Source organism: Xiphophorus couchianus, chromosome 23 (genome assembly GCF_001444195.1).
Source record: "Xiphophorus couchianus chromosome 23, X_couchianus-1.0, whole genome shotgun sequence".
In the NCBI taxonomy this organism is placed as follows: domain Eukaryota; kingdom Metazoa; phylum Chordata; class Actinopteri; order Cyprinodontiformes; family Poeciliidae; genus Xiphophorus; species Xiphophorus couchianus.
The window spans coordinates 28,775,576-28,803,420 of record NC_040250.1 but is presented as its reverse complement, the minus strand read 5'-3'; the positions used below and the strand labels follow the sequence as shown (position 1 = coordinate 28,803,420).

Below are 27,845 nucleotides of genomic sequence, written 5' to 3'. Positions count from 1 at the left end.
CTTGTAAGAGGTGTTTGACAATGAATACCTTGACTGCTTTATAGACACGATCAAAATAAAGGTGCAGATGAAATAGACCTTCCCTGACCGGGAATCGAACCCAGGCCGCGGCGGTGAGAGCGCCGAATCCTGTCCACTAGACCATCAGGGAATTTTGTGTCTTTGAGTCTTTAGCAAAAGGATTTTGACCATAAATACCTCGAATGCTTTAAGGTCATACTCAGAAAATGGGGCTGGTGAAAAATAACTGGTTATTCCCTGAACGGGAATCGGACACGCGGCCGCGGCGGTGAGAGCGCTGAATCCTATACACTAGACCATCACTGACCTTTGTGTGTCTGCAACGCTTGTAAGAGGTGTTTGACAATGAAAACCTTGACTGCTTTATAGACACGATCAAAATAAAGGTGCAGAAGAAATAGAAGTGGACCTTCCCTGACCGGGAATCGAACGCAGGGCGCGGCGGTGAAAGCACCGAATCCTGACCACTAGACCATCAGGGAATTTTGTGTCTTTGAGTCTTTAGCAAAAGGATTTTGACCATAAATACCTTGAATGCTTTAAAGTCATACTCAGAAAATGGGGCTGGTGAAAAATAACTGGTTTTTCCCTGTCCGGGAATTGAAGCCAGGCCGCGGCGGTGAGAGCGCCGAATCCTGACCGCTAGACCATTAGGGAACTTCGTGTGTTTGAGTCTTTAGCAAAAGGATTTTGACCATAAATACCTCGAATGCTTTAAAGTCATACTCAGAAAATGGGGCTGGTGAAAAATAATTGGTTTTTCTCTGACCGGGAATCAGACCTCGGCCACTGCGCTGAGAGCGCTGAATCCTATACACTGGACCATCACTGACCTTTGTGTGTCTGCAAAGCTTGCAAAAGGTGTTTGACAATGAATATGTTGACTGCTTTATAGAAACGATCAAATCAAAGGTCCAGATGAAATAGAAATGGACCTTCCCTGTCCGGCAATCGAACCCAGGCCGCGGCGAGGAGAGCGCCGAATCCTGACCACTAGACCATCAGGGAATTTTGTGTCTTTGAGTCTTTAGCAAAAGGATTTTGACCATAAATACCTCGAATGCTTTAAAGTCATACTCAGAAAATGGGGCTGGTGAAAAATAACTGGTTTTTCCCTCACCGGTAATCGGATACCGGCCGCGGCGGTGAGAGCGCTGAATCCTATACACTAGACCATCACTGACCTTTGTGTGTCTGCAAAGCTTGTAAGAGGTGTTTGACAATGAATACCTTGACTGCTTTATAGACACGATCAAAATAAAGGTGCAGATGAAATAGACCTTCCTTGACCGGGAATCGAACCCAGGCCGCGGCGTTGAGAGCGCCGAATGCTGTCCACTAGACCATCAGGGAATTTTGTGTCTTTGAGTCTTTAGCAAAAGGATTTTGACCATAAATACCTCGAATGCTTTAAAGTCATACTCAGAAAATGGGGCTGGGGAAAAATAACTGGTTTTTCCCTGACCGGTAATCGGACACCGGCCGCGGCGGTGAGAGCGCTGAATCCTATACACTAGACCATCACTGACCTTTGTGTGTCTGCAAAGCTTGTAAGAGGTGTTTGACAATGAATACCTTGACTGCTTTATAGACACGATCAAAATAAAGGTGCAGATTAAATAGAAGTGGACCTTCCCTGACCGGGAATCGAACCCAGGCCGCGGCGGTGAGAGCGCCGAATCCTGACCACTAGACCATCAGGGAATTTTGTGTCTTCGAGTGTTTAGCAAAAGGATTTTGACCATAAATACCTCGAATGCTTTAAAGTCATACTCAGAAAATGTGGCTGGTGAAAAATAACTGGTTTTTCCCTGACCGGGAATCGGACCCCGGCCGCGCCGGTGAGAGCGCTGAATCCTCTACACTAGACCATCACTGACCTTTGTGTGTCTGCAAAGCTTGTAAGAGGTGTTTGACAATGAATACCTTGACTGCTTTATAGACACGATCAAAATAAAGGTGCAGATGAAATAGACCTTCCCTGACCGGGAATCGAACCCAGGCCGCGGCGGTGAGAGCGCCGAATCCTGTCCACTAGACCATCAGGGAATTTTGTGTCTTTGAGTCTTTAGCAAAAGGATTTTGACCATAAATACCTCGAATGCTTTAAGGTCATACTCAGAAAATGGGGCTGGTGAAAAATAACTGGTTATTCCCTGAACGGGAATCGGACACGCGGCCGCGGCGGTGAGAGCGCTGAATCCTATACACTAGACCATCACTGACCTTTGTGTGTCTGCAACGCTTGTAAGAGGTGTTTGACAATGAAAACCTTGACTGCTTTATAGACACGATCAAAATAAAGGTGCAGAAGAAATAGAAGTGGACCTTCCCTGACCGGGAATCGAACGCAGGGCGCGGCGGTGAAAGCACCGAATCCTGACCACTAGACCATCAGGGAATTTTGTGTCTTTGAGTCTTTAGCAAAAGGATTTTGACCATAAATACCTTGAATGCTTTAAAGTCATACTCAGAAAATGGGGCTGGTGAAAAATAACTGGTTTTTCCCTGTCCGGGAATTGAAGCCAGGCCGCGGCGGTGAGAGCGCCGAATCCTGACCGCTAGACCATTAGGGAACTTCGTGTGTTTGAGTCTTTAGCAAAAGGATTTTGACCATAAATACCTCGAATGCTTTAAAGTCATACTCAGAAAATGGGGCTGGTGAAAAATAATTGGTTTTTCTCTGACCGGGAATCAGACCTCGGCCACTGCGCTGAGAGCGCTGAATCCTATACACTGGACCATCACTGACCTTTGTGTGTCTGCAAAGCTTGCAAAAGGTGTTTGACAATGAATATGTTGACTGCTTTATAGAAACGATCAAATCAAAGGTCCAGATGAAATAGAAATGGACCTTCCCTGTCCGGCAATCGAACCCAGGCCGCGGCGAGGAGAGCGCCGAATCCTGACCACTAGACCATCAGGGAATTTTGTGTCTTTGAGTCTTTAGCAAAAGGATTTTGACCATAAATACCTCGAATGCTTTAAAGTCATACTCAGAAAATGGGGCTGGTGAAAAATAACTGGTTTTTCCCTCACCGGTAATCGGATACCGGCCGCGGCGGTGAGAGCGCTGAATCCTATACACTAGACCATCACTGACCTTTGTGTGTCTGCAAAGCTTGTAAGAGGTGTTTGACAATGAATACCTTGACTGCTTTATAGACACGATCAAAATAAAGGTGCAGATGAAATAGACCTTCCTTGACCGGGAATCGAACCCAGGCCGCGGCGTTGAGAGCGCCGAATGCTGTCCACTAGACCATCAGGGAATTTTGTGTCTTTGAGTCTTTAGCAAAAGGATTTTGACCATAAATACCTCGAATGCTTTAAAGTCATACTCAGAAAATGGGGCTGGGGAAAAATAACTGGTTTTTCCCTGACCGGTAATCGGACACCGGCCGCGGCGGTGAGAGCGCTGAATCCTATACACTAGACCATCACTGACCTTTGTGTGTCTGCAAAGCTTGTAAGAGGTGTTTGACAATGAATACCTTGACTGCTTTATAGACACGATCAAAATAAAGGTGCAGATTAAATAGAAGTGGACCTTCCCTGACCGGGAATCGAACCCAGGCCGCGGCGGTGAGAGCGCCGAATCCTGACCACTAGACCATCAGGGAATTTTGTGTCTTCGAGTGTTTAGCAAAAGGATTTTGACCATAAATACCTCGAATGCTTTAAAGTCATACTCAGAAAATGTGGCTGGTGAAAAATAACTGGTTTTTCCCTGACCGGGAATCGGACCCCGGCCGCGCCGGTGAGAGCGCTGAATCCTCTACACTAGACCATCACTGACCTTTGTGTGTCTGCAAAGCTTGTAAGAGGTGTTTGACAATGAATACCTTGACTGCTTTATAGACGCGATCAAAATAAAGGTGCAGAAGAAATAGAAGTGGACCTTCCCTGACCGGGAATCGAACCCAGGCCGCGGCTGTGAAAGCGCCGAATCCTGACCACTAGACCATCAGGGAATTTTGTGTCTTTGAGTCTTCAGCAAAAGGATTTTGACCATAAATACCTCGAATGCTTTAAAGTCATACTCAGAAAATGGGGCTGGTGAAAAATAACTGGTTTTTCCCTGTCCGGGAATTGAAGCCAGGCCGCGGCGGTGAGAGCGCCGAATCCTGACCGCTAGACCATTAGGGAACTTCGTGTGTTTGAGTCTTTAGCAAAAGGATTTTGACCATAAATACCTCGAATGCTTTAAAGGCATACTCAGAAAATGGGGCTGGTGAAAAATAACTGGTTTTTCCTGACCGGTAATCGGATACCGGCCGCGGCGGTGAGAGCGCTGAATCCTATACACTAGACCATCACTGACCTTTGTGTGTCTGCAAAGCTTGTAAGAGGTGTTTGACAATGAATACCTTGACTGCTTTATAGACACGATCAAAATAAAGGTGCAGATGAAATAGACCTTCCCTGACCGGGAATCGAACCCAGGCCGCGGCGGTGAGAGCGCCGAATCCTGTCCACTAGACCATCAGGGAATTTTGTGTCTTTGAGTCTTTAGCAAAAGGATTTTGACCATAAATGCCTCGAATGCTTTAAAGTCATACTCAGAAAATGGGGCTGGTGAAAAATAACTGGTTATTCCCTGAACGGGAATCGGACACGCGGCCGCGGCGGTGAGAGCGCTGAATCCTATACACTAGACCATCACTGACCTTTGTGTGTCTGCAACGCTTGTAAGAGGTGTTTGACAATGAAAACCTTGACTGCTTTATAGACACGATCAAAATAAAGGTGCAGAAGAAATAGAAGTGGACCTTCCCTGACCGGGAATCGAACGCAGGGCGCGGCGGTGAAAGCACCGAATCCTGACCACTAGACCATCAGGGAATTTTGTGTCTTTGAGTCTTTAGCAAAAGGATTTTGACCATAAATACCTCGAATGCTTTAAAGTCATACTCAGAAAATGGGGCTGGTGAAAAATAACTGGTTTTTCCCTGACCGGGAATCGAACCCAGGCCGCGGCTGTGAAAGCGCCGAATTCGGACCGCTAGACCATCAGGGAATTTTGTGTCTTTGAGTCTTTAGCAAAAGGATTTTGACCATAAATACCTCGAATGCTTTAAAGTCATACTCAGAAAATGGGGCTGGTGAAAAATAACTGGTTATTCCCTGAACGGGAATCGGACACCCGGCCGCGGCAGTGAGAGCGCTGAATCCTATACACTAGACCATCACTGACCTTTGTGTGTCTGCAAAGCTTGTAAGAGGTGTTTGACAATGAATACCTTGACTGCTTTATAGACACGATCAAAATAAAGGTGCAGAAGAAATAGAAGTGGACCTTCCCTGACCGGGAATCGAACCCAGGCTGCGGCTGTGAAAGCGCCGAATCCTGACCACTAGACCATCAGGGAATTTTGTGTCTTTGAGTCTTTAGCAAAAGGATTTTGACCATAAATACCTCGAATGCTTTAAAGTCATACTCAGAAAATGGGGCTGGTGAAAAATAACTGGTTTTTCCCTGACCGGGAATTGAAGCCAGGCCGCGGCGGTGAGTGCGCCGAATCCTGACCGCTAGACCATTAAGGAACTTCGCGTGTTTGAGTCTTTAGCAAAAGGATTTTGACCATAAATACCTCGAATACTTTAAAGTCATACTCAGAAAATGGGGCTGGTGAAAAATAATTGGTTTTCCTCTGACAGGGAATCGGACCCCGGCCACTGCGGTGAGAGCACTGAATGCTAAACACTACACCATCACTGACCTTTGTGTGTCTGCAAAGCTTGCAAAAGGTGTTTGACAATGAATTCGTTGACTGCTTTATAGACACGATCAAAACAAAGGTGCAGATGAACGAGACATGGACCTTCCCTGACAGGGAATCGAACCTAGGCCACGGCGGTGAGAACGCCAAATCTTGACCTCAAGACCATCAGGGAATTTTGTGACACTGTGTAGCCAAGAAAAGATTTTTGACGATGAATATATAGAGTGATTTAAAGACATGATCAAAAAAACGGGGCAGGTGAAAAAAAAGTGTTGTTTTCCCTGATCGGGAATCAAACCAGGGCGGTGGCAGGGAGAGCGCCGAATCCTGACCAATAGACTATCAGGGACATTTGTGTTTCTTTGATGTTAATGTAACCCACATAAAGTGGGTATGCCACTTTAAGAGAAGAGGTTAAGGAAGCTGGGTGGTCTGCCTGGCCAATGAGAAGTTTAGTTTCCAGAGCGTCTGGACCAATCAGGGTGCAGGCTGCCGTTGTGGATCCCGCCCTTCTCCCCCGGGTCTGCAGTACCGTTGGTTTTGCTCTAGAGATCCGACGCGGTGAGACTGCTGAGCGGGGCAGCGCCAGAGTATGTATCCCAACAGTTAAAAGTATTTTTTACGTGCTGTATTAACTGTATTGTGGATAAACTCTTTTGTAAATAGATTTTATGTTGATTGTCCAGCTTTTGTGCTGGAAATTATTTATTAAATGAATACAAACTGAACTTCAGTTTTTTACTGCCAGAAGCCGTTAGGAATCGTTGGCTCTTTCTGGCAGTTATTTCAGCTTGTTCTTCGTAGATAAAAGTGCCCCACGCATCCGGATTGAGACCCACTCACTATACGGTTGTCTGAAGTGTGTCGCACTGAGATCGGTCAGGTTTTTTTTTATACTGGATCATTCCTGAAGAGGATCCCTCCTTTGATATTGATGGCGAGCCTTCCCACCTGGACCTGAAGAGAGAACCAGATTTCGTCTATCCCATTTGGAGTCATGCTGCACCCTGCGGTGTGGTAGGAGAGCAACATACATCTTCACACACGGTTATGGGTGAAACCTACAACTGACATTCTCCATTATTATTGTTTTTTTTTAATTTATTGATTTTTGGACAATACTGTTTGGATTGTTTTATTTCGGACATTGTGACGCACAGCTGTGGTGGAAATTCTCCTGTGAATGAAGTTGAATCAAACCAAATTGGGATTAATTTGATTAATCTGCTGACTAATACAATTTGGAGTGCAGATTACCAGGGTGCACCCGAATTATTTGAAATTAAGAATTAGCACTTGGCCAAGTATTATTGTTATTTCTTTTTTTTTATTTTATTGTGTGTAATTTTATTTTCATAATTGTGTGTTTTGTGCAACTGTTAATTGTGTGTTTTCTGTCACTAAAACCAGTTCTTTAAATACACCCAACTGCCCTTGTGTGTCATTTAAACACTCCACTGTGCTCTGATAGCCGAATCTATTGGCCCATTTATCCAAAATATATGTAATACCCTTCTCTACTGTGTTACAGAGGAAGCTTTGGCGAGCCAGCCAGGAGCATGAGTGTGTGTGTTTAAGTGTCAGACATCTTACACATATTGTTAGAACGTGCCAAGTACGTCTCTTTAAAAACAAAAAAATAAAAAACCAAATATGGATGTGGTACTCCGGGAGTCCATCCAAATTCCCCATTCTGTGGTTGTTAGTGGTTTAACAGGGTCAGAGACAGATGAGGAAGTGTCAACCTTTCTCCAGAAGTATGGCTCCATTAACCGTTACATTTGCTTAGATGATCCTAAGTCAGATTACCATAAAAACATGATTGTTGAGTTTGCACATGAAACTGCCATGCAGACATTGGAACCATTGTTGCCTCTTCAGTTTCCAAGCATGACTCAAGCAGGCATTGTGTATGAGTTAAAGGCTTTAGGAAGTGTCTACACCATAGATGCCAGAAGCAAAGCTACTAAGATGTACATGGAACAGCTCTCTGAAATTGCCAGGCTGAGTGGAAATTCATTAGGAGAAATGTTGAAAGAAGAACTTAAAAATCTGGTTTCATCTGCAGAATGTGCCTTTTCCCAATCACTTCAGACTGATCCAGAATCCTCAGCTCCGCAGAGTCCAACCCCACAAAAAAATTCAACCATCAAAAGAAATGTCCCATCTTCTGAAACCCCTCAGTCAGTGATGCCTACAGATCCCATGACTTTGACATCAGCAAATGATCCAAGTAAGCCTCTCATCCCTTCCATTTTCAGAAAAAACCTGATTGATCTCAATCCCTCGCAGACTTTCTCTGTCTCATCTGAATCCACTGCTACGCCCCTAATTGATGTCAATCCACCTGCAGTTCAGCGAGTGGTGGTTGAGCATGTGGTGCGCAGTAATGATAACTCACCCCAGTTTGCTTCACCCAGTAGACTCAGAGCTTTTTCAGGCAAGAGTCCACGACCAAGCCATGAAGCAGATTATGATACATGGCGTGCAAGTGTCGAAATTCTTATCAGAGATCCATCTGTGTCAGACTTGCATTGCACACATCGTGTATTGGACAGTCTTCTTCCTCCTGCTTCTGAAATGATCAAACATTTGAGCCCACAGTCTAGTCCCTCAACTTACCTCAAGTTGCTTGACTCCGCCTACGGAACGGTTGAAGACGGTGACGAGCTTTATGCTAGGTTCATTAGCACGTTCCAGAATGATGGAGAATTACCTTCTGTTTTCCTGCAGAGATTGCACACTGCTTTAAGCAAAACAATGAGACGTGGTGGTGTGTCCGCTCAAGAGTTTGACCAACAGCTTTTAAAGCAGTTCTGTAGAGGCTGTTGGGAGAACGCTTTAATAGTCGATCTTCAGTTAGAACCAAAGAAAGAAAAACCTCCTACTTTTGCAGAATTGTTGCTCCTTCTTAGGACAGAAGAAGATAAACAGGCTGCAAAAATGACTCGCATGCGACAGCATTTCAGCCATACTAAGTCTGGCCACAACCCCAGCCAGCAGCGTGCCATGTCACATGTGCATTTTGCACATGACACAAATGATTTGATAAATAAGACTGATCTTGAGATGCTCAAGCAACAAATTGCTGACCTCAGCATTCAGGTAAAGAGCATTGTGTCAGGGAGTCAAAAGCCAAAACAACCTAAGCAACAAAAAGCAAAGTCTGTTCCTCTAAGTGTCACACATGAAGCCCATGTGGTGAAACCAAAAACAAGCTATCCTTCCACATTTAAAGCAAATGGCAGACCACGTCCCTGGTACTGTTTCCACTGTGGAGAGGATGGTCATATTGTGTCAGTCTGTGATAAAGCACCAAATCCTTCCCTTGTAGCAGCTAAGAAAAAACAACTGAAAGAAAAGCAGGCTGCTTGGGAAGCCTCTAATGCTTCTCAAAGTGAGACACATTTAAACTAGTGTCTGCTCTCATAGAGGGACATATGGGAGCGAAGTTACAAAACTCCAGTCCCGAAACCATGAAGTCTATTGTCAAGAGTGTTGAGGTAGAAGGATTAAAATTGCCACATGGCCTTGTGGGAACTAAAACCACAGCTCAAGTATACATTGTAGGGAAAGAAACAAACTGTCTTCTGGACACAGGTTCGCAAGTCACAACTGTGCCCCAGTCCTTTTATGAAGAACACCTTTCTGATCTGACCATTCATTCTTTAAATGATTTGCTTGAAGTGGAGAGTGCTAATGGCCAGTTTGTTCCCTATTTAGGATATGTCGAGCTTACCATCACCTTTCCAAAAGAGTTTGTTGGTTCTGATATTGAAATTAACACTTTGGCCTTGGTTATTCCTCACCTCCGCTCTGCAGCCCATGAACAAGTGCTTATAGGCACAAACACACTAGACGTTCTTTATGCTGATTACCGGAAACGTTCATCTTTTCAGCCTTTGATGAATGGATATCAGGCTGTTCTCAAAATACTTGAGATACGACAAAGGGAGCTTAACTACAGCAGTCTTGGTTGTGCAGAAATAACGGGCAAGTTGCCTAGAGTTGTTCCTGCAAGACAGACCACTGTTGTTGAAGCTTCTGTTCATGTTGATCAATTGAACATTCAGAGAGATGTCATTCTTGAGCAACCATCAGCTTCTTCTCTACCGAATGGCTTACTCGTTTCAGCGATTGCAGTAACTCTACCAAGCAAACGCTCATGTCATGTTCCTGTCGTACTAAGAAATGACACCAATCATGATATAGTCATTCCTCCCAAAACCATTGTGGCAGATGTTTAAAGCAGTACAGGTGTTACACAAAGAACACACTGTCAATGAACCAGATGGTTCTCAATTTCAAGCAAAGTCTTCCCCAGAACTGAGCTTTGATTTTGGAGATTCACCTTTATCCACTGAATGGAAAAGGCGAATAACAAAAATGTTAAACACCATGCCAAACGTTTTCTCTCAGAATGACCTAGATTTTGGCCATACTGATAAGGTGAAACACAGAATCAAGCTCAGCGATGAGACGCCTTTTAAGCAAAGAGCACGTCCGATACACCCCAACGATGTGGATGCTGTGAGACAACATCTACAGGAACTCCTTGAATCTGGAGTCATACGGGAATCTGAATCCCCATTTGCTTCCCCAATCGTTGTGGTTCGTAAAAAGAATGGTTCTGTTCGTCTGTGTGTGGATTACAGAAAGCTGAATATGCAGACCATTAAAGACGCCTACGCTCTTCCAAAACTGGAAGATGCTTTCACTGCACTTGCTGGTTCTAAGTGGTTCTCTGTTTTAGACCTCAAGTCAGGCTACTATCAGGTCGAAATGGAAGAAGCAGACAAGCATAAGACTGCATTTGTGTGTCCAGTTGGATTCTGGGAATTTAACAGGATGCCCCAAGGAATAACGAATGCGCCTTCAACTTTCCAAAGACTGATGGAAAAGTGTGTTGGTGATATGAACCTAAAAGAAGTTTTAGTGTTCATTGACGACCTGATTATTTTCTCATCGTCCCTGGAAGAACATGAACAGCGCTTGCAGCGTGTTCTTGGACGATTGATGACATATGGTTTGAAACTGGCACCAGAGAAGTGCAAGTTCTTTCAAACATCAGTGAAATACCTTGGTCACATTGTTTCTGAGAGAGGAGTTGAAACTGATCCTGAAAAAGTTGCGGCCTTAAATACCTGGCCAATCCCCGCAAATCTTAAAGAACTTCAATCCTTTTTAGGATTTGCTGGATACTACCGACGGTTCATTCAAGGGTACTCTACTATTGTAAAACCACTTAATGAACTAACGTCTGGTTATCCACCACTCAGAAAGCTGAACAAGAAGCAGAAGATAAATCCAAGTCCAGAGTATCGCAACCCAAAGGAATCCTTTGGTGAGCGGTGGACATCCCAATGTCAGAAAGCCTTTGATGACATAATAGGAAAGCTAACATCAGCTCCAGTCTTAGGATTTGCAGACCCCCAACTTCCGTATGTCCTACATACAGATGCCAGCACTGTTGGCCTTGGGGCTGCATTATATCAGGTTCAAGATGGTCAATCTCGAGTCATAGCTTTTGCGAGTCGAGGACTTTCAAAGAGCGAGAGGAAGTACCCGGCTCATAAGCTCGAATTCTTGGCCCTTAAGTGGGCAGTCACAGAAAAATTTTCTGATTACCTATATGGTACAGACTTCACAGTAGTGACTGACAGCAACCCACTGACATATATTTTAACATCCGCAAAGCTTGATGCGACAGGGTACAGGTGGTTGTCCAGTCTTTCTACTTACTCATTCAATCTTCAGTACAGAGCCGGAAAGCAAAATCTAGATGCTGACGCACTCTCTCGCCGACCTCACGATCCACCAAAGGATGATTATGCATCCAAGAAGGAGAGTGAGAGAATCCGGCAGTTCACACTGTACCATCTGAGCAATCCTGACAATCCAGAAACTGTTCCCAAGGAAGTGATAAAGGCAATTTGTGAACGTCATATGGTTACTTCATCTCTAGCTGGTGTTCAAGCCGCCGCTCCTGGGTTGACATTAGTTGAATCCCTCACTCACCAGTCCACAGCCATTCCCGACTGCTTCCAGCAGGAACAAGTGGATGGGTCCCCTCTGGTCCATTCATTTTCAGAAGAAGAGTTGAGGCAAAAACAAACATTAGATCCTGCTATCAATGCAGTCATTGTACTCTTGGAGACTGGTGAAACTCCATGTCCCAGCCTTAGGTTGGAACTCCCAGAACTACCTTTGTTACTCAGAGAGTTGTCGCGGTTAGAGATCCAGAATGGAATTCTCTATCGTAAGCGAAAAGACGGTCCAAATGTCTCATATCAGCTTGTGCTTCCTGAGGCGCTAAGAGCTACAGCACTTAGGAGTCTTCATCATGATATGGGCCACCTTGGAGTCGAACGAACGGTAGATTTGGCAAGAACCAGATTTTACTGGCCGAAAATGTACATGACCATAGATAAAATGGTTAAAGCCTGTGAGAGATGTGTTCGTCGAAAAACACATCCAGAAAAAGCTGCTCCACTTATGAACATTAAAACCTACCGACCTCTCGAACTGGTGTGCATTGATTTTTTATCAATAGAGCCAGATCGCGCAAACACTAAAGACATTTTAGTAATAACTGATCATTTTACAAAATATGCAGTGGCTATACCAACTCAAAACCAGCGGGCACAGACCATAGCAAAATGCCTCTGGGAAAATTTCATTGTTCATTATGGTTTTCCTGAGAAGCTCCTTAGTGATCAGGGTGCTGATTTCGAATCAAAAACCATAAAAGAACTCTGTGAACTCATTGGCATGAGGAAAGTGCGCACAACCCCTTACCATCCTAGGGGAAATCCGGTTGAAAGATTCAACCGCACTCTTCTTCAAATGCTCGGAACACTTGATAAGTCAGATAAACTCCGCTGGAAAGACTTTGTCAAACCTCTGGTACATGCTTATAATTGTACAAAGAGTGATGTGACTGGATTCTCCCCGTACGAATTAATGTTCGGGAGACAGCCCAGATTACCCATTGATTTGATTTTCAGATTGCCCACCAATGCTACTAAGCAGACTCATTCTCAGTATGTTGGCAATTTAAAATCTCGGTTGGAAGAAAGTTACCGTATTGCTACTAGCAAGGCAGGGAAGAACGCAAGTCGCAATAAAGCCAGATTTGACCGGCGAGTGATTGAATCAACCTTGCAGACAGGAGACAGAGTTCTCGTACGAAATGTGAAGCTGCGTGGAAAACATAAATTGGCAGACAAGTGGGAGGAGGATGTTTATATTGTCCTCAAGCGAGCTGGAGAAATGCCAGTTTACACAGTTAAACCAGAAAGTAAAGATGGACCAGTGCGAACTCTGCACAGAGACTTGCTTCTGCCATGTGGATTCCTGTCAGTAGCTGCAGAAACTGAAACAGTCAAGCCTTGTCGAAACAGGAGGCCCAGAACAAGACAACGTCCAGTCGTCGAGAGTGAAGAGGAGATCATCTCAGATTTGGATGATGTACCTGATTGGACATTCTTCCCTCATGTTATGTCAAAACCTGATGCACATGTCGTGGTGCCTGAAACTCACAAGTTGAGTGAGCCTCCTTGTGCAGTCCGACACTCAGCAGAAACAGAGGAGTCTGAAAATTCCCTCTCACCTGATGCTCCAACAACTCAATCCCTTGTAAGAGATGGAAGTACTGGAGATATTCAGGGTGCATCAAGTGTCAACTCACCTGAAAATGTCAACTCACCTGAAAGTGTCAACTCACCTGAACAAGACAGATTATCCGAAGCAAACGTTTCACCTGAACTGAACTCAGTAAACAGATCCCCTCAGTGTTTCGATTTGCAGCAATCTGAAGAAACTCCTCCAGATAATGAGATGAGCTCAGATGCAGCATGCAATGATGGGTTTTGTGAAGTAAATGAACCTGTCACTGCCCAGCCTGAACCTTTAAAGTTTCAGACTGATGGACTTCAAGATGCTGAAACATCTCTCCGTCGATCTCAAAGAGTGCACACAAAGCCTAACAGATTAGATTATGTAACACTAGGAAATCCTCTGATGATGGTGGTGAATTCTCTGTTCCAGGGTCTAAGTGATGCATTGACTAGCTCCTTGAATGGTTTTGAGAATGTATCCCATAATTCCGTCAGGCATCCTTAAGCTGTGTGACTCCATGTCACATTGCAGATGCCCAGGGACGGGCATACCCTTCAGAGGGGAGGGTGTAACCCACATAAAGTGGGTATGCCACTTTAAGAGAAGAGGTTAAGGAAGCTGGGTGGTCTGCCTGGCCAATGAGAAGTTTAGTTTCCAGAGCGTCTGGACCAATCAGGGTGCAGGCTGCCGTTGTGGATCCCGCCCTTCTCCCCCGGGTCTGCAGTACCGTTGGTTTTGCTCTAGAGATCCGACGCGGTGAGACTGCTGAGCGGGGCAGCGCCAGAGTATGTATCCCAACAGTTAAAAGTATTTTTTACGTGCTGTATTAACTGTATTGTGGATAAACTCTTTTGTAAATAGATTTTATGTTGATTGTCCAGCTTTTGTGCTGGAAATTATTTATTAAATGAATACAAACTGAACTTCAGTTTTTTACTGCCAGAAGCCGTTAGGAATCGTTGGCTCTTTCTGGCAGTTATTTCAGCTTGTTCTTCGTAGATAAAAGTGCCCCACGCATCCGGATTGAGACCCACTCACTATACGGTTGTCTGAAGTGTGTCGCACTGAGATCGGTCAGGTTTTTTTTTATACTGGATCATTCCTGAAGAGGATCCCTCCTTTGATATTGATGGCGAGCCTTCCCACCTGGACCTGAAGAGAGAACCAGATTTCGTCTATCCCATTTGGAGTCATGCTGCACCCTGCGGTGTGGTAGGAGAGCAACATACATCTTCACACACGGTTATGGGTGAAACCTACAACTGACATTCTCCATTATTATTGTTTTTTTTTAATTTATTGATTTTTGGACAATACTGTTTGGATTGTTTTATTTCGGACATTGTGACGCACAGCTGTGGTGGAAATTCTCCTGTGAATGAAGTTGAATCAAACCAAATTGGGATTAATTTGATTAATCTGCTGACTAATACAATTTGGAGTGCAGATTACCAGGGTGCACCCGAATTATTTGAAATTAAGAATTAGCACTTGGCCAAGTATTATTGTTATTTCTTTTTTTTTATTTTATTGTGTGTAATTTTATTTTCATAATTGTGTGTTTTGTGCAACTGTTAATTGTGTGTTTTCTGTCACTAAAACCAGTTCTTTAAATACACCCAACTGCCCTTGTGTGTCATTTAAACACTCCACTGTGCTCTGATAGCCGAATCTATTGGCCCATTTATCCAAAATATATGTAATACCCTTCTCTACTGTGTTACATTAACAAAAGGTCTTTGACTATAAATACCTAGAGGGCTTTAAAGACATGATCAAAACAACGGGCAGGTAAAAAGGAAGTGGTGGTGCTCCAACCTTTGGAGCACCAAGGCCCTATCAGCCCCAAAACACCAAAGGACAGGGTCCAGGACCACAAAATTCATTCTGTGATGCTATTGATGATTCCCTGCCCCTGGCCATTCTCCTCTGCCCAAAGACTGATCCCCCAGACTCAAAAGAAAACCCCTCTGAACAAACTGGTTTTGCATTTAGATCTCATGGAGGTCAAAGAGGACATGAATATCTCCTGAGGTCCCTGGATGCTGCACCCCTGATCGCTGAAGACCAAGGCAACCTCGCCTGTCCCATGATTGAAATCCTGGGTCTGAAGGGTCCTGAGCTGCTGTTCAGAGCCTTTGGACCTGGTTGCTGTAGCCAAACAACATCTGCCACCAATCAAAAATTGCGGCAGAGCCATCGCTGAGGCCCTGGAGTATCTCAGCAAAACCATGCGGTCTACCATTTTTGAACTTAAGACTGTGATGTTGCATGTGTACGGGCCAACTATTGTCTCAAAGCTGGGACCTGTTTTTCTTGCTGACTGCCGTCTGTTGGGAATTGATTCCCCCAAAGAAAACCACGAGGACGACGATGATTATGATGCAGCCCTGCAGAAACTCACTGAGGCCTTCATCACACTGTTTCCTATCCGCCCCAGCTACAATATCATATCAGCCTGCATCCAGGGCCCCGCTGAACCCACTCAAGACTTTTACTGACGCCTGTTTGACATTCTCTTTAAAGAAGAGAATATCTCTTCTTTAAGGAAAAGAGACATTTAAAGAAGGTTATTGGAAAACGCGACCCAGGAGCCCACCAAGTGGCTTCTATCTAAGCATCTAAGCACCCCTTTAAAAAATAGGGCCGCCAACGACAGCTCACTCAGTAGGTCACCCAGTAAATAGCTGAGGCACAATTAAGAACATGGAGAATACCAGACGATGTCATCAGTGACACTGGATCACAGATGCCATTATAATTATTTTTAAATTGTTTTAAGAAAAGAAAAAAAAGTCTGGAATTGTAGAATAAAATAATTATTCACAGTGATCTCACACGATCTCCTGTACCCTGAGATACACTGCATTAAAAGTCCATGGCAGAGATCTTGGGCACATAGGTGAAATTGATGCATAATGGACCGTGTTATTGGACCCTGGTCCTTGCCAAGCAGGCGGTGCGGTAGGGATGAATAAATGTGGCTTCGTTGGAGGGGGTGGCGTGTACTCTTCACTTTCCCCTACCTGTTTTGTGTTCTGGAAATCAGTGGGTCGAAGATATATGAGGTACTTGAGAAAATATGCTTCGGTGAGCGGATTGGAAGGAGTGAAATCTTCTCTTGGCATATCAAGTAGTATAGAGGTAGTAGGGAGTCTTAGGAACGGGCCTTTCTCTGATATTCCCGACGAGACTCCAGCTCCTACTTTGAACATTTTAGTTACAAAAACCCTTGTACCTTTCCGTCTTGTGGGTTTCGACTGACGTTGGGACTTGGCGACTCGTTTTCCCCCTTCCGGTGTATCCGTTAGTCTTGGTTCTTCTTCCTCCATGGAAATGCTGAAGTGAGCTTCTGCCAGGCGTGAATCTTGGGTTTCTTCTTAGGGGGCTCTGGTTCGGTGTAGGACACGGTGGCGTAATTCTGCTCGTCTGGCACCACTTTGACGGCTGCTCCGATGGAGTAGATGCCTTTATAGGGGACGGTGATCATGCGCACTGACAGCTGAATCTGACAGGAGGTGCTAGGATCAGAGGGCGTACCCGCTCTGTGGGCCACGCCTCCCGGGTGTTGCAAAACTCCCTCCCGAAACTGGGATTCCGCTGTTACCCAGTACAGGCAAGACTTTTCCTTAGGTCTTACCGCATTGCTGCCCCACCCGTCCACCTCAGTGGTGTAGTAATACATATCTGAGCAGCGTACCCCATCTTCCCTTGGTACGTCCGGTAAATCCACCACAGGAATCGTGCCGTCATTGATGACTTCCAAAATCAGATGTGCCCAGGTGGTCAGCTCCCAGGGGCCTGTCCAACCCCCTTTAACGGCTTGGTCTCTGGCGTCATCTGGGAGTGTACTTAGCCCCTCAGCTGATGGTTGGTACGCATGAGGCCGATGCACCCGGAAGATCACAGGGGAGTGGTTGGTATTCAATGGTGGGAATGACAGGGATGCTCCAGCAGCTTCATATGGCCAGGCGGCATGAACAGAATCCCACAGGACATCATGGGGCCCTTCTTCCCTCCTCCACACCCATGGATCCGCTTCTTCTGGGGTGTTTGGGGGAGCTGAAGGTCCTGGTAATATTATCGGTATGGGGCTCCCATGGTTTGGTTGTACTTGCCCATATGTTTTGTAATATCGCAGCGAGCTATAAAACCTCGTCACCTGCCATCCCTCAGCCTGACCTGTCAAAGTCACTTCTCCTCTCCCCAGCTGGTCTTCGCAAGTAGAACAGTGATGGAGATCGTCCCCATCCCAGAAGCAATAACAGCTTTTTGGTTCTTCATTCTGCCAGCCCCATTGGGTCTCCAACTGAAGCCGGGGCAGGTAACCTACCCGGCAGTTCCCACAGATCGTGGTGTTCAAAACCGTAACCGGAGAGACGCGGAGATGTTGTAGCATCTCTGCGGTGGCTCCTTGTTGCCTGGGTTTCTCACGGCCCGGTCCCTCCCAGGTGATGGGGAGTGGGTTGTTTACTAAACAAACCGGACAGCGACTTTTAGCTTTTGCCCACATCAGCATCTCTCGCTCCTCCGACAGGACTCCCTTTTTAGCCCAATCCAATTTCTTCAGGGCTCGTCCTGCCCAAATCCCTGAAGGTGTTCTTCTAATTACAACCACCCCTTTCACGGTGGCCAGTCCGATATAGGGTGGAATGGTACATGATTCACTGGCCATTTCACCGGCTTCTGTTTCGCTTTAGTCAGGAACTGGCTTGAGCTGCTCAACTCCTTGAATCCCTTTTCTTTTCAGCAATACTGTGTTCCTATCCAGTACTTGCTTGACGATGTCAGTTGTCTCAAACTTGGGTTTTACTGCTGCACTTACAGGTTGCTCTCTTGCTTTGACCCACACGCGCTGTCCCTCTCGGAATGGCACTCTGGGCGTCAGCTTCTCCTTTTTGTCGCTGGAGCTCCGCCCCACGTTCTTCGTGGTGAACGGCCGTTGGTTGAGCTCCATTGCAGGGGCGGGTCTCTCGGCTCTGCTTCTGTCGTTCAGGGCCTGCCCTATTTCCACCGCCTGTGTGCTCCAACTGTTGGTGTTAGCATTTTTAGCTATCCAGCTTTTCACTAACCCTATGGCTCGTTCCACCACTCCGTTAGCTTGTGGGGTATAGGGTGGAGAGTAAACTCGCATTACTCCAAACTTCTGACACCATTGGTCAACCTGTGAATTACGGAAATGAGTCCCATTATCCGTGCGCAGCTCTTTCGGGATTCCCAGGGCACTGCATACTTGTTCCAGCATGCCGACAACACTATTGCCGTTTGCTTTCCTGGCTGCTTTTGTAGTTACAAACCCCGACATAGAATCCACCAGCACTAAGAGGTACTTCTCACCTCTCCTTCCTGTTATCCCCATGGGGCCTGCAACATCCATGCAGACTGAACCCCAGGGGACCGTGCTTTTGATGGATAACCCATCCATCCGCTGCCCTCGGCGACCTGCGTTGTATTGTCCACATACTGCACAGTCCCTTAGCACGCGTTGGACTTGTTTCACTGGGATCCAAAGATCCTGCTCCTCCAGCTCCTTACGGGTAGGTCGTACGCCTGCATGTCCAAGGGCCGCATGCACGCTCCGCACGACCTCGACCACGTACTCTTCTGGGACCTCCCGTCCTCTGGGAGTGCTGTCCCACTTCTCGGTACCGACAAAGACGATCTTTCTTTGCTGGACATAACAGTCCACTTCATCATTCCCACGCCAATGAGCTCCCTCATGCGTGTGTGCTTTTTGATGCTCAACATCTATTTCCAACTGTAGTTTTAGCTCAGCAATCTTTTTCCACAAGTCTTTGTGCGCCACTGGCTTGCCCTTTGCTGTCTCGAAACCATTTTCTTCCCAAATGGCCAAGTCTTCTCTAAGGGCTTGAGCACAGTAGTAACTGTCGGTTACTAACCTGGCACTCTTGATTTTCCTTTTCACCAGCTCCAGCAATCCTTCCAGTACGGCCGTTACTTCTCTGGCTTGAGCACTACCGGGAGCTTTTCCTTTCTGACGGCATTTTTCCTTGCCGTCTTGCTTCAGAATAAATCCCCAGTATGCCGACTGGTCGGACCCCTTTCTGGATCCATCGGTGTAGATTGTCCATTCTGGTTGTCCTGGCTTGTCAGGTGTCTCTGGCGGTTTCTTCTTACTGGTGGGTTGTGCTGGCCCAATTTCAAGCTCCGGGTCCAGCAGGATGTCCTCCCATCTTCCCCACCGTGTGTTAGTTGCTTTAGTACTTTCCACGGTACCTTTTCTTAGATACTTGTGAACCTGGCTTTGTGTGATGACTTTAACTGGTTGTCCCTGTGCTAAATCTTTCAGCACACCCCAGTAACGAGCTAACACCGCTAGCTCTTTCTCCTCCTGCGGATATTTCTTCTCAACAGAAGTCAGGGTGTAACTCCACAGGGTAACCAAGCCTCCATTTTCGTTACTCACTTTGATCATGGCGTCGTCATTCTCACAGCTGATCTCTGCCACCAGTCTTTCTGACAAACTTCTTGGCTCCAGTCTCACAGCTGCTTGAATGGCTTTTCTCAATTCTTCCAGGTTCTGTTGATTCGCTGCTGTCCAAACCCAGGGTCTTCTTCCGTCTTTCTCGTCCTCCTCACTCTTTCTCAGGCATTTGTACAAAGGTCTGGCATACTTCTGATAATTGGGTATGTGGTCCCGGACATAGTTGCATAGTCCTAATATTTTCTGTAAGTCATTCTCTGACTGAGGTGGTTGAATGTTCGTCAGCTTTTCTCTGTACCCATCTGAGAGTCCCAAATCTGACGTAACTTGGAAACCCAGATAATTCACTTGGAATTGTCCAAATTGACATTTCTTGAGGTTTAGTTTCAGACCTGCCTTGGTGAGGTTTTCAACCACTTTTTGTAGCCTCTCTAGGTGTTCTTCTTCTGTGTCATCAGCAATAAAGACATCATCAATGTACACAGTTGCACCTACGTCCCCCAGTACTTCCATCACTGCTGACTGGAACACGTTTGGGGAGTTCTTGTATCCCTGGGGTAACCTTTGCCACACGTAGCTCTTGCCTTTGTGGGTGAATGCAGTTTTACCTTGCGATTGTCTGGCGAGGCGTAGAGAGAAAAATCCATTGGCCAGATCGATGCAGGACTTGAACTTCTTGACCCGAAGAGTTTTCAGTGCTCCTTGTGGATTGATTAAACTGGCTCGGTTCGCTATTGTTCTCCGATTCAGGGCTTTGAAGTTGATAACTGGTCTCCAACCCCCTCCAGCCGATTCAGGTTTCTTCACCGCCTGGATGGGGCTGTTGGTGATCGGGTTGAGCTCCTCTCTGATGATTTCCAGGGCGCTCAGCTCCTTCACGATCTTGTCCATCTCCTCGACTGCTCCCGGGTTCAGCGGGTACTGCCGGACAGGTGGATGAACCCCACCTTCGATGTGATGAACAAACTTTGGACCCAAATCCCCACAATCGTTCTTGAACCGTGCCACTTGCGCTGTAACGATGATCTCACGCAGCTTCTCTTTCCCATACCTCGCGGGAGAAACGGTTTGCTTTAGTGTGTGCCAAAGCGGTTCCAACCGGCTTCCTTTGTCCAACCGTCCTCTAGCTCTCTTCACCTGGGACTCTTCGTCGTCCATGTCCTCCAACACCAATCTCTCATAGTTGCTCTGTGCTGACTCCGTTCCAACCATCGGGTCCGCAGTCACGCTGGTCAGCCACAACTTTTTGGCCCCTTCGTGGTTGGTGGTAGATAGCACGGTTGGCCAAACATCTTTCAAATACTCCTCATTATTTTCGTCTGCGTTTTTACTCCGAATCACCAGCCTTAGATTCTTTAGTTCTGCATATGCATCTTGTCCAGTAGTAGGGGCCGGTGGCTGGGCCGACACCCCTTGTGGTCTCCGCGGGATCTGTGGTCCTGGCTCTGAAGACGTCGCCTGCGGCTCCTCTTCATCAGCCGACACCTCGTCCAGCTTCTGTCGAGTCTCCTTGGAGTACTTGTAGGCCGCTTTCTTCAGTCGTCGCAGCATCACATCATACATAATTCCCATGTATGCGTTCCTGAAGTTGGTGGTCAGGGAATAGTGTGCTGTCAGGGTAGAGTAGGATGGTGTCATCAGGATGTTAGCCCACTCCCCGACTGTCGCTTCTACCTCGAGCAGCACCCTGTCTCCCAGCCTGCTGGCCCATCCTGCTGGAATCTGGTACTCGGTCTGACCGACCTCTGGTACATATGTACGCCGTCCGTCTTTAGCCTGTACGGGGCCCCAGGTCACGTCTCTCGCCAGTCTCTCAGAAGAACCCTCAATGTCAAAGGTTTCTATTTCTTTCTTCTTACCTCGGTGCTGTCCTGTTCGGAGCGTCTTATACCCTGTCGGTGGTTGCTTTGGGTCGGAGAAGATGCTGCCGTGATCACTCTCTTCTTCTTCTTCTTCTTCAGAATGTTCAATCTCCTGTTGCTCTTCTCCGTCCTCCGAGTCGCTGATGTCCTCATACTGTTGTTGTCGGAGAGGTTCCCTCCTGGGGGATTTCAGCGGTTGAATCTTGGCTGGTTTCATCGGTCCTTCTTCTCTCTGAACCGTCAGCTGCTCATTCTTGACTCTGCCGGTGTTGGGTTGTTTCAGTTCACTGCTGCTTCCCTCAAATGAGAATTCTTTGACGTATCTTGCTGCGTGGGACTCTGGTCCAACTGTTGCTTCCCTTAATTTTATCCTGAGTGGCTCCATAACCTTGGCTTTGCCGGTCTGGGTGGTGTTTGAAACTTCACTCTGGGGTATTTTTAAGGGATATTTCTTGATCTCCTGTGCTGGGTGGCTGATGCGGCATTGTTCCTCCATCTCAGTTGCCATTCGTACACCTTGCTCCGTACGGAGTCGATGCATACGGGGGTCAACCACCACCACTACCTCTTTGAACACAAAGAAATGACTGTTGGTCTTGGCTATGTTCACCACTCCATTCTCTGTGACCGACCTGGCGGTGTCCCCTGGCAAATCTGCCGATCTTAGTCCCTGCACGCTCACCATCACCCTTCTCATGCTTTCGTTGCTGGCAGTCACCAGGCCCCTTTCGAGTCCGTGCCACATCTTCTTCCGATACTCCTCCAGACTCTCTCCTTTCTTGTAAACATCTATTGGGACCAGGATTACGGCACCATAAGGAAGACTGTAGCCCTTCATCATCACTACGTCTCCTCTAGTTTTTTCACTACAGGAAGCCTCCAACACCTTTGAATCTTTTTGGTAATATTTCCCAGCTTGGTTTTTAAGGCTGCGTCGGAACTTTCGATTGTGGATCTTGTATTTATCATTGGTGAACACAATCAGCCCGTCACCTTCAAGGTCCCATATTCCTCCAATAAACTGGTAAATCATGAGCCCGGATTGCAGCCTTAAGCTGATGGTCTCTGATGGTATTTTGGCCAACTCTCGGGTCCTCCTCCAAACATCCGACTTCGGGGTCTTCTTCTTAGGGCGGCCGGGGTCCCACAGCTCCTCATCCGATTCCTCCTCGTCCTCGTCGGAGCTGCTGCCCGCTGGAGTCTCCGTAGGTGGCAGTGGCTGCCTCCTTTCCGTACTGTGGACTCGGGGATGAAACCCGAACTCCTGACCCCGTCGAGGGGACCAATCCCTGGCCGCTTGCTCCAACTGCTCCTCAGTGAAACCGTCGATGAGCGCTCCCTCGTGATTTTCCTCTCCTGACTGCTCAGAGGGGATCTCGTCGTTCCGCGATGATCCCGGTCGAGCTGGGATGTCGTCATCGCCGTCCGTCAGGTCTATCAGGTCCTTCGGAGCTTGCTTCGGCTGGTTCGTCGGTGTTGTGGCTCTGCTGGGCAGTCGAGAGGGGGCCTCAGCCACCTCCGATTCCGCCTTTTCCGGGGCTCGCTCCTTTTCTTTGATGTTTTTGTAGGTTGACAGTCTCTGCAGGGCTTCTTTACACTCTTTATACTGACTTACCCCTCTAGCTAGCTGTTCTACCAGGATCCCGTCGATGCCCGCTGCCCTTGTAGCTGTCTTCACTACTCCGTCATACTTCCCAGAGGGGCTGTAAACAATCCGCAGCTCACCAGCGGTCCATCTTTCAAGGAGCCCGGCGAACCATTCTAGCCACTCTTTAATCTCCAACTTCTTAGCAACTTTCACTGGGCATTTGACGACCCCCAGTCGGTGACCATCGTTAAGTCGGGAGCAGTAGTATATCTGGGTCTGTATCATGTAGTTCATTATGTCCCGAACCTTGTTCTCGTGGGTACTATAATGAGATTCGAAGAAAGTCCTTTTCAGTGTCCCAGTCCAGGAATCCAATCCATCACCGAGTAATATCAACATTACAGGAAGTTGTGATATAGTAGTTTGGGAAAGACGGGTTTGATGATCTTCCCCGTCTTGGCTGATGTTGCTTGCCCTTTGTCCCTTTGCTGGCTCTGGCAGGGGATCCAGTTCCCCTCTTTCTTCTTCATTCATAGTTGTCTTTGTCTTCGAGTTGCCTATCCCCCAAAGCCTCTCTTTGCGCTCTTGAGTAGGGATGGGTCCAGGCTGTGTTGGCTACTGGCTTCACTGTCTGGATACTATCACTTATCCTCAGTAGAAGCTTTCCCTCACCTGCATGCTATACAGTTACTGCAAGGGTTGTGACTGACGGCCTTATCAGTCACTGTTAACTCTATTCTCTAAGAGTTAACCGTCCAAGTGAGCTATTCAGAATCACACATCTGTTTTTACTGACTTGGTGTATAGGGCCCGCCTACTTGGCACCGCCCCACGTTGGGCGCCATGTCCGTTATCCTACAATAGCTAGCCCCGCCCACTTCATCACAACTCTCCGGGGCTGACTACTGACCAGTTCTCTGTCTAACAGGTCCGGAAAATCTCTAAGAACTGGGTATTACCCTAAGCGGGATCTATAAGAGATAATCTATTCAAACTGGTGTCGAAAGCGATTCGTCTAGCTCTAACTACCTCCAATCCAGAAGTTACGACCCTTTTCAGTTAAGAAACAATCAGCTGAGTAGCCCTCACAGCTGCATAATTCCAATAACCACTTCTGTTAACGGTAGCTCGCTTTCTAAATTATAACTCGCTCTTGGAACCGGCTAGACTAAATTTAGTGACTTGGATGCAAGTCCCTGGGTCATTATTTTACTATCGCTAAAGGAAATTATGAAGCCTCCTCTTTACTAGAACCATGTACATTAGTTTTACCTTTATTAAAAGAACTGAAAAATGATTAACCGACTCAATTAATTCCAATGTCCACCCACCTCATTAGAATTTTAGAGTATGAATTTATTAAGCAAGCTTAAGCAGGGATATGTGACATACAGTTTAATAACAACTTGTATATAATTCAAGAGCAGCGTAATAAAATCAACATGTATAATCATACCATCCTGTCTCTTTTCCCTAACCTATGTCGCAAATTCTGAGATAGCTTTTTAGGAAGCAGGTTCAACTCATACCCAGTTGGTGGTGGATCTTTTAGCAACAGGAACGTACGAAAACCTTGGTCAGAATCTTTGTCCTTGTGTGGAAAAATCCTCCTTAGAATAGAAGCAAAGTAGAAAGGGTTTAATTCCTTTGAAAACCCAACTCTTTATCCCTCCGGAACCTTTGTCTTTTCTCCAAGTCTGTTGCAATGTTTGGGTCGAGGCAAGACCGACGATCGAATCAGGAACCCGGGTTGGACGATTGGAACTTGTCTCCCTTTGGCGGCGCGAAGCTTCAGCTTTTCCCGTGGCTCCTAGGTGTGGTCTGCTGCTGTCTCCTCGATCTGCTTCTTCGTGTAGGCTCTACTTCGGTGCCGCGGACAAAGAACAGTTACTTCCTCATTCCCGTCCTGTTTTATACTTTTTTCCTCCATATGTGTGTATGGGCAGCTCGGTTTACTATTTTTTTCTTGAACTTCTGCTTTTCCACACCCATATGTGTGTATGGCGAGCTCCTGTGGCTTCCTGAACATCTGCTGCTCATTGTGTAATCCCCGGTGTTCCCCACCCTGTTCACTGAGTCTTGCGAAAGTCCCTTGCTTCCCCAGCTTGCGACATCTTGTCAGCGAGGCCTCACTCATCATGAGACTGTATCTTTCCTGACTTTGCTATAACTCACTTTATCATCTGTTACAAACCTTTAACCATCGCATTAAAACCATATTGAATCTGTTTAAATCATCTTGGCTTCGATATTCAATCATATTCATTATAATTAATCACATTTTTCTCTTACTATAAGTCATCAATCATCTTCATTATAATTAATCACATTACAGATCAACATTTAGAAATACAATTCTGAAAGTTATGTATTGATTATTGATATACATATTAAACTGAAATGATTTATTTAAGTAAACCACTAGATTGCTTTATTTCTCTCAGGCCTTCATACACCTTTTCTGCGTGTACCTGGAAAGATCTCACAACTCCATGCCAGTTTACTTGACAACGGGAAAACAGAAAAGAGGATGTAACTGTTCTTAATTATAGATACATCCTGTGCAGCTGATTCTGTCTGTGTTTGTTCCATTCCGTCTTTTTACATGTGCTAATCTTGAAAGCCCCTTGGGTGTGTTAACGCCCTCTGATATGTCCCTCGGATTCGTGAAGGGGGGTTTAAGGATAGGGAATCACGATATCTAGTTCAGAGTTTCTCTGACAGTGTTACTGATCAGTGCGCTCCGCTTGCAAGCGTAATAAAGCTGTTTTTGTTCTCTAACTTTGACTCTTGGTTTTCCAGATATTTTCAGACTTGACAAGCTAGAGGGCTCTAAAGACATGATCACAACAACGGGGCAGGTGAAAAAGAGGTGGCCTTTGTCAAGCTGGACCTTACTTTCAGCATTCCTTCATTCAAACATTGTTTGGAATCAGAAGACATTCTCCATAGAGATTCTCCAGTCTATGGAAACAGATTAGTGAAAATATATCTACATTTTCTGGCTCAAAAACCTTCACAATTTGAAGTCATCCTCTTTATTGGCATCTACAATTCATTGTGTTTGGTTTTACCTCTCCTTCTCCTTCTTGTTTACCTAGTCATCAATTCCTTCTTTCTGATTTCTGAGTATTTGTCTCATGTCACTGTTTCTTCTTTCCAAATTTTACTTCCTTTTTTTGTGGGTCAGATTTGAACCTTGAAAGATTCGCAGCTTTTCTTTGATCAGTGTTTCCGTTTGATTCTTCTTCCCTGTCTCGTGTGTCGCATCCTAGCCGTTAACCAGTCAGTGGGAGTAAAACCACGGAGGCTGTTTGATTTTGCCTTTCTTCTGTGTGGTATACATCCTGAGAAGTTGTGTTCACACCAATCCTGGACAGAAATGCTGAGTGGTCGAATCATTGCAAGACATCAGGAGAACTCAGGGGAGCTTTGTGCACAAGTGTACCATTCTGTGTAGCTCAGAACTGTGCTGTGAAGATTTAGATGTGATTAAATAGGTTTATTTGCAAAATACTGTACATTCACACCACAGAGCTCTGAATGCAGCTTGCCTGTTTGAAGTAATTATAAATGTCTGCCACAGATAAGAAAATGACTTCAAATTAAAGTCCTTCTTAGTCACTCAAACAGGAGGCTGCTCTGTTGGCAGGCTATTGTGATTCAAATTCACTTTGGAGAGGAAAAACTTCTTTAATAGTCTAAGAGAAAGTAAACAAAGAAATTATCATATGAATCAACATTTACTCTCTTGGCAGTTTGAGGTACTGGGTTGGCTTATCAGCATTTGTCTTGCACTGGTTTTCTTATCGTTTATTTAGTATGTCTGCTTCAAATGACAGGCTTTACTTAAATCATCTTTTTTATGGTGTACCTCAGGGTTTGGTTTTGGAGCCCTTGTAATTTCCATTTAGATGCCCCCTCTTCAACACATTGAGTACTTTTAGAACGTCTCATATCATTGTTATGTGGATGACAGTCAGTGATACACCATTTTAAGTCTTGTGCTGTCTATAAACGCAGAATTATGGGTGGTCGACATGTGGACCTTTGGGGTTTGGTGAAGCTAGCAAGAGGTCTTTGACGCCCAATACCAAGAGTGCTTGGTCGTAACCTGTCATCAACAAAATGTGGCAGACTAAAAATAAAAACAGTTTCCCTGATACATTTTTATGCTTGTATCCACACTTTATAGATTTTTACAGTAATACACTGTTGTAATAACAGTACACAGTTTGGTTGCAAGTGACAATTACAGGATCATATCTGCAGTTTAGGTAAAGTGCTAACTAGAATCTAATTTCGAAGAAGCATATATATATATATATATATATATATATATATACTGCTCAAAAAAATAAAGGGAACACTTAAACAACACAATATAACTCCAAGTAAATCAAACTTCTGTGAACTCAAACTGTCCATTTAGGAAGCAACACTGATTGACAATCAATTTCACCTGCTGTTGTGCAAATGGAACTTTGTACAGAACAAAGTATTCAATGAGAATATTTCTTTCATTCAAATCTAGGATGTGTTATTTGAGTGTTCCCTTTATTTTTTTGAGCAGTGTATATAAA

General features: G+C 45.7%; 10 non-coding genes across 10 annotated transcripts; all 10 read right to left on the bottom strand.

The window, feature by feature from the left end:
* Window positions 1–79: 79 nt before the first annotated feature.
* On the bottom strand, window positions 80–151 carry trnae-cuc (transfer RNA glutamic acid (anticodon CUC)). Its single transcript has one exon. It is a non-coding gene; the product is annotated as a tRNA-Glu (tRNA).
* Window positions 152–431: 280 nt separating this feature from the next.
* trnae-uuc (transfer RNA glutamic acid (anticodon UUC)) lies at window positions 432–503 on the bottom strand. The gene has a single exon. It is a non-coding gene; the product is annotated as a tRNA-Glu (tRNA).
* Window positions 504–1,653: 1,150 nt separating this feature from the next.
* trnae-cuc (transfer RNA glutamic acid (anticodon CUC)) lies at window positions 1,654–1,725 on the bottom strand. Its single transcript has one exon. It is a non-coding gene; the product is annotated as a tRNA-Glu (tRNA).
* Window positions 1,726–1,998: 273 nt separating this feature from the next.
* On the bottom strand, window positions 1,999–2,070 carry trnae-cuc (transfer RNA glutamic acid (anticodon CUC)). The gene has a single exon. It is a non-coding gene; the product is annotated as a tRNA-Glu (tRNA).
* Window positions 2,071–2,350: 280 nt separating this feature from the next.
* trnae-uuc (transfer RNA glutamic acid (anticodon UUC)) lies at window positions 2,351–2,422 on the bottom strand. The gene has a single exon. It is a non-coding gene; the product is annotated as a tRNA-Glu (tRNA).
* Window positions 2,423–3,572: 1,150 nt separating this feature from the next.
* On the bottom strand, window positions 3,573–3,644 carry trnae-cuc (transfer RNA glutamic acid (anticodon CUC)). Its single transcript has one exon. It is a non-coding gene; the product is annotated as a tRNA-Glu (tRNA).
* A 279-nt stretch (window positions 3,645–3,923) lies between these two features.
* Window positions 3,924–3,995, bottom strand: trnae-uuc (transfer RNA glutamic acid (anticodon UUC)). Its single transcript has one exon. It is a non-coding gene; the product is annotated as a tRNA-Glu (tRNA).
* Window positions 3,996–4,442: 447 nt separating this feature from the next.
* Window positions 4,443–4,514, bottom strand: trnae-cuc (transfer RNA glutamic acid (anticodon CUC)). Its single transcript has one exon. It is a non-coding gene; the product is annotated as a tRNA-Glu (tRNA).
* Window positions 4,515–4,794: 280 nt separating this feature from the next.
* trnae-uuc (transfer RNA glutamic acid (anticodon UUC)) lies at window positions 4,795–4,866 on the bottom strand. The gene has a single exon. It is a non-coding gene; the product is annotated as a tRNA-Glu (tRNA).
* A 455-nt stretch (window positions 4,867–5,321) lies between these two features.
* On the bottom strand, window positions 5,322–5,393 carry trnae-uuc (transfer RNA glutamic acid (anticodon UUC)). Its single transcript has one exon. It is a non-coding gene; the product is annotated as a tRNA-Glu (tRNA).
* Window positions 5,394–27,845: the final 22,452 nt, after the last annotated feature.